General features: G+C 36.1%; 1 protein-coding gene across 6 annotated transcripts in view; it reads right to left on the bottom strand.

The window, feature by feature from the left end:
* Positions 1–12,515, bottom strand: part of LOC5565217 (protein Fe65 homolog) — a 300,368-nt gene that overhangs the window by 218,620 nt on the left and 69,233 nt on the right. For 3 of the 6 annotated variants that reach the window (XM_021851271.1, XM_021851268.1, XM_021851269.1), the window contains exon 2: positions 7,058–8,577. The exons of 2 other annotated variants lie outside the window; for them this stretch is intronic. The gene's annotated coding sequence lies outside the window, so the exon portion shown is untranslated. The remainder of the gene's footprint in view (positions 1–7,057; positions 8,578–12,515) is intronic. One more of the 6 variants, XM_021851273.1, reaches the window with a different exon arrangement.

The raw sequence follows: 12,515 nt of genomic DNA, 5'->3' as shown, positions 1-12,515 counted from the left end.
GAAAATTCTTTGTTGTTTCATGTGATGGAATAACTGTTGTTAGAATGTAAAAAAATCCAATAACACATTCGCCCAAGCACCCTAGCCTTTCATTTTTAAAACACTTATCCAATTATCCCAAACCTTGTTATCCATCGAGACTTTTATCAAACATGATTAATGTGATTGAAGTGAAATGATAACCTTTCCGTTGAAAAGCCAATACAAAACTCAACTTCTGGTAGCATGACTAGTTCCCATCATGCTTAAGTGAAACAGTGAAAAACTGAACGTTGAAGGTCTTGAATTTCAATGGCAATAAGCTTTTACTGTAGTTGATTATCCTTTAAACAAGCCAGTATAGGCGTATCAGTTATTATATTATTAGTTTGATAATGAATATTTGAGCTGCTTAGTGAAATACCTATGAATAAATGGAAACTAAATTTAGTACTATACTACAACGGATTCGCCCTCTAGTGGAATTGAATGGACGAGTACTGAATTCGGTTTTGTTTTGTTCATTTTTAGCTTCTCATTTCACTTAATGTATCAAATTAATAGTTCTCCAAATCAAAATTATTTTATTCAATTCTAGAGTCAGATATCAAATGATTATCAGTATTGAAACGTTGAAAATAATTCCAAATTTTGAAAGTTCGAATTAGGAAAACTGTTACACTTTCCCTATATTAAATGAATCCCAGCGAAATCTTTACGTTATAACTTTCGAGTCTACATTAAAGGCTCAAACAACGACCGTAATTAAGTTTGCAATTTCAAAATACACATAAACCTATAAAATAACAATAATCTTCTTATCTCTGACGGTGCGCTCCATCTGAAACTGCTCCTACTTCTCAGCTTAGTGACTGAGCATTTTGCAGATACAGATACATTTGTAAATTGACAATATCATTGATATACAGTCAGTGACATAAGTTAGTACCGTAAAACGGGGTAACTTTGATAGTTTTTTCGAAGAAAACTTGAATATTTTTGCATGCTGTTTCAAAGATTTACAATTTATATTTTTAAAACAAGTACTGGCATCTTAGCTATCGATTACAGTCGATAAATTGGCAAAAGATTTATTTTGAATGGATATATAATTTTTCATATAATCGAAAGTTGGTTTTCTGTTTTGGGGTAACTTTGATAATGGAGTATGATTCAAACAAAATTGAATGAATAACGAGCATTTGTATGGCATTGCATAACTCTAGGCGTTTAACGTTATATAATTTCTGACTTAGATTACAAAAATGGTCCCAGTTTGTGAAAATGCTTTTCGCTAAGAGATTTGACACCGTATTCAAGTTCTATGATAACTAGGCTATCAAAGATAAGTGGCCAACTATTCAAAACAACATTAAATAGTGATCGTAGAGCGGATTGTTTGTAAGCGTTTCAAAAATGCTAAAATTGTGAATTTTTTTTAAATTCTTATAAAAAGCCTAAAATGTTCTTGATTCAAATGAAAACCTCTCTTACATGAAGTGTCATACTAATATTCTTTAGTTTTGCATTCGTTTTGCTTAACTGATTAACAGAAATTATGATATTTCGTTTAGTATGCGGTGGGTTACGCACAATCAAAGTTACCCGCATTATCAAAGTTACCCCGTTTTACGGTAACCAAATGCTGTTTTTCCATTCAAAATGCCCAAGTGGGGTGCTGTATCTCAGCTTCTGGTAGTCCGAAATGGCTGAAATTTGGATGACGAACTACAAATAACTTGAAATTTGATTGTAATTTAATTCTAAAATGGTAAGTTGTGGGTTATTTGTCTTTTCAACAAAGTTGTTCAATTTCAGAAGTCAAACAAATTTGCAGAACACACCAACTTTCCACAACTTATCGTTTTCGAATTAAATTAAAAGGTCTCTCGGTTACTTACTTTTGTCTTTGAACAACCCTCTGAACTCTATGTAAAATGACTGCAATGTAAAAAATCCCTTACAGACAAAATTTCAATTTATTGGTAGTTCGTCATCCAAATTTCAGCCAAATCGAACTACCAGAAGCTGAAATACAGCACACCAAACTTGGGCATTTTGTATGAAAAAACAGCATTTGATTACTAACTTATGTCACTGACTGTAAATTCAAAAGTATATCTTGTGGCAAGTACTAAACTATTGTATGCCGCAGAATCTCCAACCCAAAATAAAGTTCTGCACCGAGTTGCATACAGCATTTTTTGCAATTTCATGGAAGGTTACTTGAGAAACAGTTTCAAAACTATTTTTGATCAATTTGCACATGGCCGTCCATAGCCATGTTTGATAAATTCTGATCATAGTAGGTTGTACTGAGCAATTGTCACAATTTTTCGAACCATCTTCCGGATAGCATCATTATTCAAAACAATGAAAAAGATTAGGTAATGCTATATTTTGCTTTCATTAAAACCTTTGCAAACATCGCAATTCAGCGTAGTTCTCAGAGAAGCTTCTGAAAAAATAGTAAGCTCCGAAACATCTCCACATGAATCAGGATGGATATTTGTGCTTGAATCAATGAACATGTTGTATAGAATTGTGTAGAAATCAGTTCTTTCAGTTCAATTTTTCGAAAGTATATCTTTAAAAAATCCCATTCAGAGAATCACATTGGTGAAAATTAAATCCTTTATCATTTATTCAGAAATAGTCTTATATTTTTATAAATCCCAAAAGTTGAATTGTAAATTGAAATTAACAAAAAAAAATCGAGCATGCAGTCACACATAAGACATTGAAGACAACGTGAACCTATTGTGAGTCAACGTTTTTAGTGTCGAACCATTCAAAGGTGTTCCTGCAATTACAAGAAATAGAGCTTAGTGACAATTGAACACACAAACACTCGCATACGTTCGTCATACACAGTTTGTTTTTGTTTTCCTCAACGAACCTTGCACACCCAAACTTGAAATATTACTTAATTTGAAATAATTTTACTCAGATTCTTGGTGTTTTCAAGACAGAGTGCATACTATTTTTCTCTGAGTTTCACAACTACATGTACACTAAGACACTCGCAGCATTGAGCGTGATAACCGCTAGAGGAAAATATGTTATGTTAAACATGACTAAGAGTTTTTGTGGACACTCACAGTGACGAATTATTAATATTCTATTGTATAAATAGATAAGAGTGACATTCCTATCGTTGTCATGATACTTTTTAAGACACCTAAACGTTAATGCTCCCAGTGGATACTCTACATGTTTTTAAGATATATTTTATCAAAAATTAATGCAAAATTGACTCTCGATTGATCTTTTCCATCTAATGTAAAAGTCAGTGGAGGGCAAGGAAGTTTAAGCTTTTATCTGTTGGACGGGTCAGAAATATCGTTCATTCTTAGCTGTCGTTTCAAACAAGTAAACTAAATTAAAGGATGGTGAATGGTAAGCACTTGGCATGCCAAGAAAAAAAAATGAAAAGCTCTCACCGAACATTTTGGTATTTCTGAACAGAATAGTTTACACATATCCGTAAGGAATACATTCCTCCATTCACCGAAATCCTAACAGCTGTCCTTCTGCTTTTCTTGAAGTCATCAAGCTTGATACTTCCAACACACTGTCGCCCTTTAAACGCTGTTTCGGTCTTGACTGTTGTACATTTTTTTTCGTTCAATTTGAATTCCACATTTGATCACTTCACCTAAATTACTTCCATAAAACATTAACTTAACATGAAAAAAACCACAGCCTAAACACCAAACTAAATTATTTCAATGTTCAACAAAATTGTTCAGCAGATTAAGGTGAAACAGTTTGGAATCAACTTCTAAAATTGCACTAAAACTTAAAAGGCACACATCTCGCGAAGATCAACAACAGTGCACTTTTTATTTCGGCTTTATGCTCTAGCAGCAAGCGTAAAATAAGAGGATCAGAAACATTTGCCAACTATTTCTCCAGTTTAGTGCCTTTTAAAACATGATTGGGGCCGCAAGTCGGCCATAGTAGCGGCCATCATTAGATTCCGAGATGTTTCACCTTAAAGGCTAACAAGCGGTGGCCGTTGAAATGCAGAAATCTGCAACCAGAAGGCGCAAGTGGGCATCGAAATTTTGTTTTTTTTATATATTTCAGGATCCTCACTACAAAGAAAGCTTGCGTCTTCGGCAAAGTTGTTCAGTAGCTCAAGTGCTATCTTTGTTTGAGCCATGTAATACAAGATTTTGCCACAAAGGGGGAACTAGTGAACATAAAACTTTTGTTATACGGATATTTCAGGATCCAGACTACTTAGAAAGATGGCATCTTCGGCAAAGTTGTTCGGTAAGTCAAGCGCTATCGTTATAAAAGCCATGAGATTTGAAATCTAGCAACCATGCGGCACTCCTGAACACAGAGTATATGGTATCCAACACTTCCTTCAACTTTGGTGAACATTCGGTATCGTGATCTTTAAAATTTATTGGTCTCTGCATATAACACCCCCATATAATTGGCTTTTTTGACAACAATCGAGCAGTGTTGCCATCTATTATCATAATATGAAAATTAAAATGGCCATATTGAAAAGTTCTCAATTCATGCTTCGACTTTGCCGAAAAAGACTTTTTCCTTCCGCAGTTCCGATTTGCAAAATATTCTACTAGAAATCATTGTCGAATCAGAAAGTATCTCAGAGACTTTCTTGAAGTATTTTAAGAAGAATTTCTCGAGAAATCTTCAGAAAAATCTTTGATGTTAAATGAGTGGGAAGGGGGGTTCTAAAAATAAAAATAAACCACGACGACGCCATAGCTGTAGGAATTGTAAAACCTAAGGTGTATTCGTAAAAGTAACACTATCTTGCAATGCTAGAGTATTGATTCGGCCATGTAAAGTATCATTATTTTTTTTCTCATGTGTGCTTGTAAACACCAGAATTGAGATAACAGCTGTGAGGTAAATGTTTGGCGATACTTATATTTTATAAGCAATTATTCCTTCATCTATACCAGGGTTTCTCAACCGATGATCAGTGGACCCCTAAGGAGCCGTGAAGGCTTCTTAGGGGGTCCGCAAAGCCGTTTAAAATAAGTGTCATTTTTGTTTTTGCTAGTGATCATTGTTATTGGCTTTCAGAGTTTTGTTTCAATATTAGAAACATATTTTTGACGGGGTTGGTGGTCTGATGGCTACCACTTCTGCTTCATAAGCAGAAGGTCATGGGTTCGATCCCAGGCCCGTCCCTTTCCTCGTACTTTGTAGCTGTATATCTCTAACTTGCTTCTATCTTTCATTCTAAATCTATCACACTCAAACTATTCGTTCATAGCAAACGCTAGAACCAGAGACGGACAAGAAACCGTTTCCCTAACGATTCCATTCTTCCACGCGCATGCCTTACCTTACGCCTGATTCATAGGCAGTCTGCTAACCACAAAAGCAAACCTCTCTGCCATGCCTTTCCTCCAATCCATACACTCTCGCATGAACTGGCGTAGATGCAGTGGTATATACGGTCTACGTGAGAGCCAGTATAATGCATCATCAATTCCTCCCCTTTTCCCCACATTGGTCTGCATTCTGACGTGGCAGGCACCATCGTCATCTAAAAATAGAAGATCTCCAGCACTTATACATTGAGGATGCCTGTTAGTCCCAAGCAGTCATTCGGTTGGTTCCTTGTGTAAGTGCAGCTGATCTGGCGATACTGGAGTAGCAACCACGGGCGGCCAATCAAGCTCAAGCTCAAGCTCAATATTAGAAACATATTTCTTAATCTACAAAATTACTGGTAAAATAATTGTTTTTATGCATTTCTGTCAATATAAGATTACAAGTGTTTATACTTCACCAGATGGGTATTTTTTTTTCATTGCAAACTAGGAAACAAAATTAACATCACTGAGATTCTTCGCTATTTCCACTTAAACCATTGTCGAAATCTACTAGATTCTAACAATAAGGTTGTTGATAAGATTTTCACCAGATATTTGTAACAGCGTTCCTTTACAAAAACGAATATTCTCTTGACGGATATCTGACAAGATTTTTGAAGAGTTAATAGTGAAAACTTTTACGAATTCTTACAACGGCTATTGTGTGGCTAAAAAAAGGTCATCGGAAAAGTTTTTCACATAATCAAAGCAGCTTGCAGAGGTGAAATCTTCACATAGTTTAACTTCGAGGATTTCGGGGGAAGCCGTTGGTATACCCGATGAAATATTTCAAATCCTATAAAAAAGCCGAATTTTTTTGGAATCTTCTCAACTAACAGTAAGCAAGTATGTGAATGTTATACTCTTCGGTGGTTTTGCTTGCATTACGTGCTGTTTGACAACAGAAGTAAAGATACAAGAAACAGCATGAGTGCAATGCAACCAACTTTCCTGTTTCAAGGCAAAACCACCGAAGTTGTAAGTAACTAAATGTGATGTATTTTAAAAACTTACTGTAATTAAAAATAAAATTATAGCTTTATAGCATGTGGCAGTGCAAACAACAATGCTTTATTAATGCCCTGCTGAAAGATCGGTGCCCTTCGTTGCTGTTTCTAATACTGTTCTTTCAATTCGTATTGCTTCTTAGATCCTTGCGAAAAAGTGTGTCCATGTTTTAATTCAACAAGGCTCAAACTAAAACCCTCCTCGAAATTTTGAATCGAGGATTATTGAGCAAATCGATAATTGTTAAATCGATTTTCGTAAGACGATTTCTAACTCATTCAGTCTAATGACCCGTTCGGCCTAGCATAGTTAAGCCTGATGACTCAGTACCTTGGTTGCTGAATATGTAAGAACATTTTGAATCTATGATACCTTTTACAAAAATCAAAATACAGTCGAAGCTTGTTATAACGACATCGCAAGGGACCATCGTAATAGAGAAATGTCGCTATAGAGAATAGATATAACATCAAAATATTTTTCAAGGGACCGAAAAATGTCGCTATAGAGAGCTTTTGTCGCTATAAAAGTTGTCGTTATAACAAGCTTCTACTGTAGTTATCTAACGTTTTGCACAATTTAATGTATGCCTTTATTTAGTTTCACTTTGATACAACATTTAAGACTAAAAAATACAAATATAGAGAAAATAGTCTTCTTTAGAGCTGCTATAGAGATATAATCAAGATTCTTACCTTTCTCAATTTAAAACCAGCCAAAAGTAGACAAATTCTGTTTTTGCAGCTACTGTTCGCAGTCAATTAACGCCACTGTATCGGTGTTCAACAATCAGCTAATCTGGCGTCAGGTGCTTAGCGGCTATCAATGCACTATATCCGATGAGTTTTCCAGGTCACGGCCGCTAGTCCCACGAAAAATTAACATCAATGTTGCTCACGAATGTCGATTATGCTTCCTCACTCGCCCATTTCCGGAAAAACTCCTCGATGTTGAAATTTTTCTACAGTTCTTCCGATGTTTTGGATTGTCTTTAATGGCAGCAGAAGTACGACAATTAACTTTTATTTTCAGGCTGATAACGCGCCGGAATGGAACCGTTAAAAGTATAAGCACGTCTTTTTAGTGGGCGATTATTAATTTCTGACAGCTACTAACAATTAAGCTTGATTGATATCGAATGGTTTGGGGTGGTGCGTAACAGGTTACTTTCTTTGCTTGAATGGCTACAGTTCCGAGAGGGTCGTATATTAAACCGACACTACCGAGTAGCACTTGAAATCGTTTCGCTTCTGCTTCCTTTTCGGAACACTCGAAGATGCACTGAAGTAACTACTTGCGTCTAAGGAGTCTTTCCGTAGAAGGCGACCCCGGGACACGACACTTGAAACACTTATGCAAAGTAGCGTATAAATTACTTAATTTAACGACAACGACGTATCAAACAGCATTACGGAAGCATAAAATGTTCTCCTCCACTCGTTTCACTAGGAGTTTTCCCCCGGAGATGGTGAACTTCCGGCTGCGTCACTACACTCCAAGAACGACGTCAGCAAACGCCAATGTTTGATAGTTTCCTTCTTCGTAATGGCAGGACAATAACAACAGCCCTAGGGTAGGGGAACTTTTGCTACGATGCCCTGTAATAGTTCGAAAGGGAGCAGTTGATCGAACGCACATTCACTATCATAATCGGGTATCGTAATATTTTCCTCCTGCCAAAGTGTGGGCCCCTTACGAACGATTCCTGCCCACTCAATCTTGCTCGCCTTCGAAATGTTTACTCACTTAACGAGCTTTCCGCTTCCACGTTGCCGTAGACTTTCTTCGTCGGTATAAGACGTTCTGTAGGAAGAGGAAAATGTGCTAGTTCACGGCTCCAGGAAAACACATCTACTAGTTCTGCGTCTAGCGCGGCAATATTCGATAATATGCTTCTGGTTATACCGGCTCTTCGATGGTTATTATCCTTCAGGGAAAGTAAACCACACGCTACATACTATGGTGTTTCTTGCTTTTGTTGAGTTTCGCCTTCTCACTATCTGACGTTTGCATAATCAGCACTATGTGGTAATGATTTTCTGCGAGAGGTTTTTGACTTTCACTAGTATTCATTCGAATATCACAAGACAATGTTCACTATTGCTCTTCTGCTAGCGTTTTTGTTAGTTATATTTGATTTCCATATGAATTTGGTTGTGCACTAGATTGTTTCAATTTGATATTATTGTGTGTCACGTCATGCACTCGCGGCAAGCTCCAATTTGTAAAAAAGATGGATTATTTTACATTGATTGATTAATTTATATAATTTTTTGTAAGAAGTGCAATAACTAACCCCGATTTAAACAGAGAAATCTCAATTGCTTTCAAAGCTCTCGGATCATCGTTATAAATTTTATCCTTATTCAAAATAAACTATTTTCACTTATTTTAGTTTCGATGAGTCAAACATTGTCCAGATTGATTGACGTAGGTTAGAAATCATTTTATGAAAACTCGAGCGTTGTTTGTGAGCAGTTCAATATGGCCGTACTTACGGTAAAGCAACTTCGAGACGCTCTTTGAACAATTCTCAAAGCAATTCCAACAGGAAGATTCTATTTGACTATTTAGTGCTTTTCATGATGTTTTTAATTGAATACCCTCATAATCCTACTTGATTTTCCTCTTCTTTTTATGATTGATCTGGTCTTAACCGACTCTAGTCAACTTTGCAGACAATGTGTAAATCACGCTGACTCTGATTCTGATCATGTCCCTGTTACATTTAAAATATCCCATGAAGTGGTTCTCAATCCTATCTGCTGCGCTTTCAATTATTTACGAGCAATATGAAACATACATCGATAGTAATCTTGATGTTGAAATATATTTGCAAACAAAGGTTGATATTGACAATGTTCTTGAAACTTTAACAAATTTCATTGTTGAAGCAAAAGACATTGCAATAACAACATATGAAGTAAAATTCGAATCCGTGATTATAGACGATGATCTTAAACTTTTGATCCGTCTTAACGACGTGAGTAGAAGGCAACTTCAATGCACTCGCGATCGTGCTAAGAAAATTATATTGAAGGATTTTCAAAAATAAATTTAAAAACGATTTACCAATTGTGAAACAATCATTTAGAAATAAAATATCTGAATTGGACCCAAGCACTAAGCCTTTCTTATCTAAATTTTCTTAATTATTAAAAAAAATATCTAAAATTTCGGATTTCGAAAGTAGAGATGGGCAAAATGAATCAGAGTCGTTCAAAAGAACCCAAAACACTCAATTGAATGAGTGATCCGTGGCTCTTTTGGAGGCTCTCAGTGGAGGACATCCTGAATAATTTGTAGAGAATCCTTTGAAGGAATCTCTGGAAGAATGCCACTGGCGTAGGAACAGGGAATGAATATCCAACGAAATTTATAAAATCTGTTGTACTGTAATACGGGGTAACATTGATCAGTTTTTTGGAAATGTATTGGAACTTTTATTTGACACTGCATATGCTGCAAATTTTATTTTTTTTTTAAGAAGTACTGGCACCCACCGCTCGTGACTATATACGGTATTTTGTTTTCTGAAAGTTTTGAGCGTGTTACAAAAATATTTTTTGACATTTTTTTTTTATTTAGTATGGGGTGATTGATCATTGATCAACCATGTATATAATTATCGATAGTATTGAAATTATTATCAACTAAAATCATGGCCCCTGAAGCCGAGGTTGAGGCCAATTTTTTACAAATCATTTACTTTTTAGGATTTTTTTTATTAAAAACACCTTTTACCGTGTAATACGCCTAAAGATAGGCAATTTCTTAAGGATATTCAGCATTTTTATGATATTTTGTCAATTATCTGAATCGAAAATACTTATGAAAATTTTGACAACGGATTCGTTTTAGACGATGCCATATTTGGTAATACTCGCCTATATCATTTGCAGAACTTATATGCGACATGAATGTTTGGTAATGTCGTCCATGGTCTTCGAAATCATTGTTTCGAAGAATTGAAAATCCTCATGAACGAAACTGAATTTTCACAAAAAACTTTAGTTTTTATAAACTCATGAAAAAGAGAAACTCCATTCATGCAATGAAAATAATCCATCGCTAAATGTTGTATCGAACTTGTTGCAAGGAAAGACATTCCGATCAATGTTACCCCGTTTTACGGCACCTTTAGAGGATGTTCTGGAAAAATAGTCCTAGTAAAATCTATAAGCCGTCACAAACAAAACTTTTTGAGAACTCTTCGTGATATAAGTTCTTAGAGTAATTCCTGGAGTTCTTGCACAGAATTTTGGATGATTTACTGGATTAATTGTATAGAGAATTTTAGAAACAATTGATGCAAAAACTGCTGAGAAAAGATTTAGATATTTAAAGAGGAAAAACGAAAAAGAATACGCGAAGAATTCCTCAAGAAACTTTAAGAGAAATTTTTGGAGGAATTTTCAGTGAGATTCTCGAAGAAAATTCATGTGATCAAAGATTTTTCAATTCACACACATTAAATCTTTTTTCGTAATGAAATTGAAATTTTTAAACTATTCTGAAAATACTTGAAGACAAAACGATAGAACCGTGGAAATCACTAAAAGTACAATACCTTACTAAAAATCCACTTGAATTATAAAACTCGTTAAAAGCATGGTTATAGAAAACGACATTTACCTGCCACCAGAATACGTTGGCCCTATCCTAGCTACGCTAATGCCTGAAGAATTTCTGGTTGAATTTGTGGATAAATTAATAGAGGAATTATTCATAAAATTCCTACTAGAATCCCCCGATAAATTTCTGATGGAGCCCCTAGTATAACCCATGGATTTCTGGAATAACTCCAAAGTAGAATAACTAGAGGAAACCACAAAATGATTCTGGATAGAATATTTGAAGAAATTCTCACAGCCATTCCCATCGACAGTTCGTAGTAATACCCGACAGAGACCCCTCAGAATTTTAGAGTTTTGCAGGAATACTTCGTGCGGGTTACCCATGACTTCCTCATCAATATCCATTTCTTCAGATACTTATGTTTTGTAAGTGCTGCTCTTCCCCACTACATAATTCGAAAAAATAACAATCACACATTTCCTAGACTTGCCGAGATCATTCAAAACATGCGAAGAGATATAGTGTAGCTGCAACGAAATTTAACAGTCGGTCAAATGGTAGCATCAACATAAATCGGCTTGACTAACTTGGGAGCGGCGTCAAAGTTGATCAAACCGTCTGAGCGTCTGTGGGCTGCATAAAAAGAGTGAACTGATTGTTGTCTCCTAATTCTCTTTCGTTCGCATCGCGGATTTAAAAAAAAAAAAAAAAAAGCCTGACACATGCCTTGCTTTGCGCGCCACGCCACACATGTAAGCACCCTTAGCTGCTGCTCCGTGCTCTCAGCGCGCTCAGCATAGACAGACAAATTTACCCCGCCCACTTGCATTACAGCCAAACGAAAGGTAAAGAGAGGAGTTGTCCATCTAAATGGAAAAGCGCATAGTTTTGCATCTTTCGTTTAGTTCGGGTAGGGGAAATCGGTTTGTGTCCGGTCGGATTGCGAGTTGCTGAGGAAGAATGTAGGTACGAACAATGAGGAATCAAAAGATGGAGTTCTTAACATGTGTTTTGCACGTTGAAATATTATCTAGTCTGGTCTGTCTGAATACCGACAAATTTATGTGAAATTTGCTAAAAAGATAAACGTCTTCTAGGTGAAAATCGAACTAACGACTACCTGTTCACTAGACAAAGCGCGCTAGTTATACACTACTTCTGCGTCCATGAGTCCTCTCGTAGTATAGGGAAAACGTGCCCTATCTAGTGAACAGCGAGTCGTAAGTTCGGTTCTCACCGAGAAGACGTGTAACTTTTCCGCAAATTTCACAACAATTCGTCCATTTGATCCAATTTCGAAGTATATGTAATGCTGAGTTTCACGATAGTTGCTCAAACTCGGCAGGTTTGAGTTCTGTTTGATCCTTCGACCTTGACGCTTGCTCCTGCGGGGGCCGGCGATGAGGGCAGGATCAAACATGTCGCGCGTCGGTAGAGTGAAAGTGTACACGCTAATATTAAAGTACCCTTTAAATGAGTTCCATGTACCCATTTTTTTAATCAGTATGGAAATGTCAGAAGAAGGGTATTTTTCAATGACATGAAAAAGGATATTTAAGCCCCATTTTAAAGTAT

The sequence above is a fragment of the Aedes aegypti genome, chromosome 3 (assembly GCF_002204515.2).
Source record: "Aedes aegypti strain LVP_AGWG chromosome 3, AaegL5.0 Primary Assembly, whole genome shotgun sequence".
Lineage (NCBI taxonomy): Eukaryota > Metazoa > Arthropoda > Insecta > Diptera > Culicidae > Aedes > Aedes aegypti.
The sequence above is the reverse complement of the archived record's forward strand: the minus strand, read 5'-3'. Positions and strand labels throughout refer to the sequence as shown.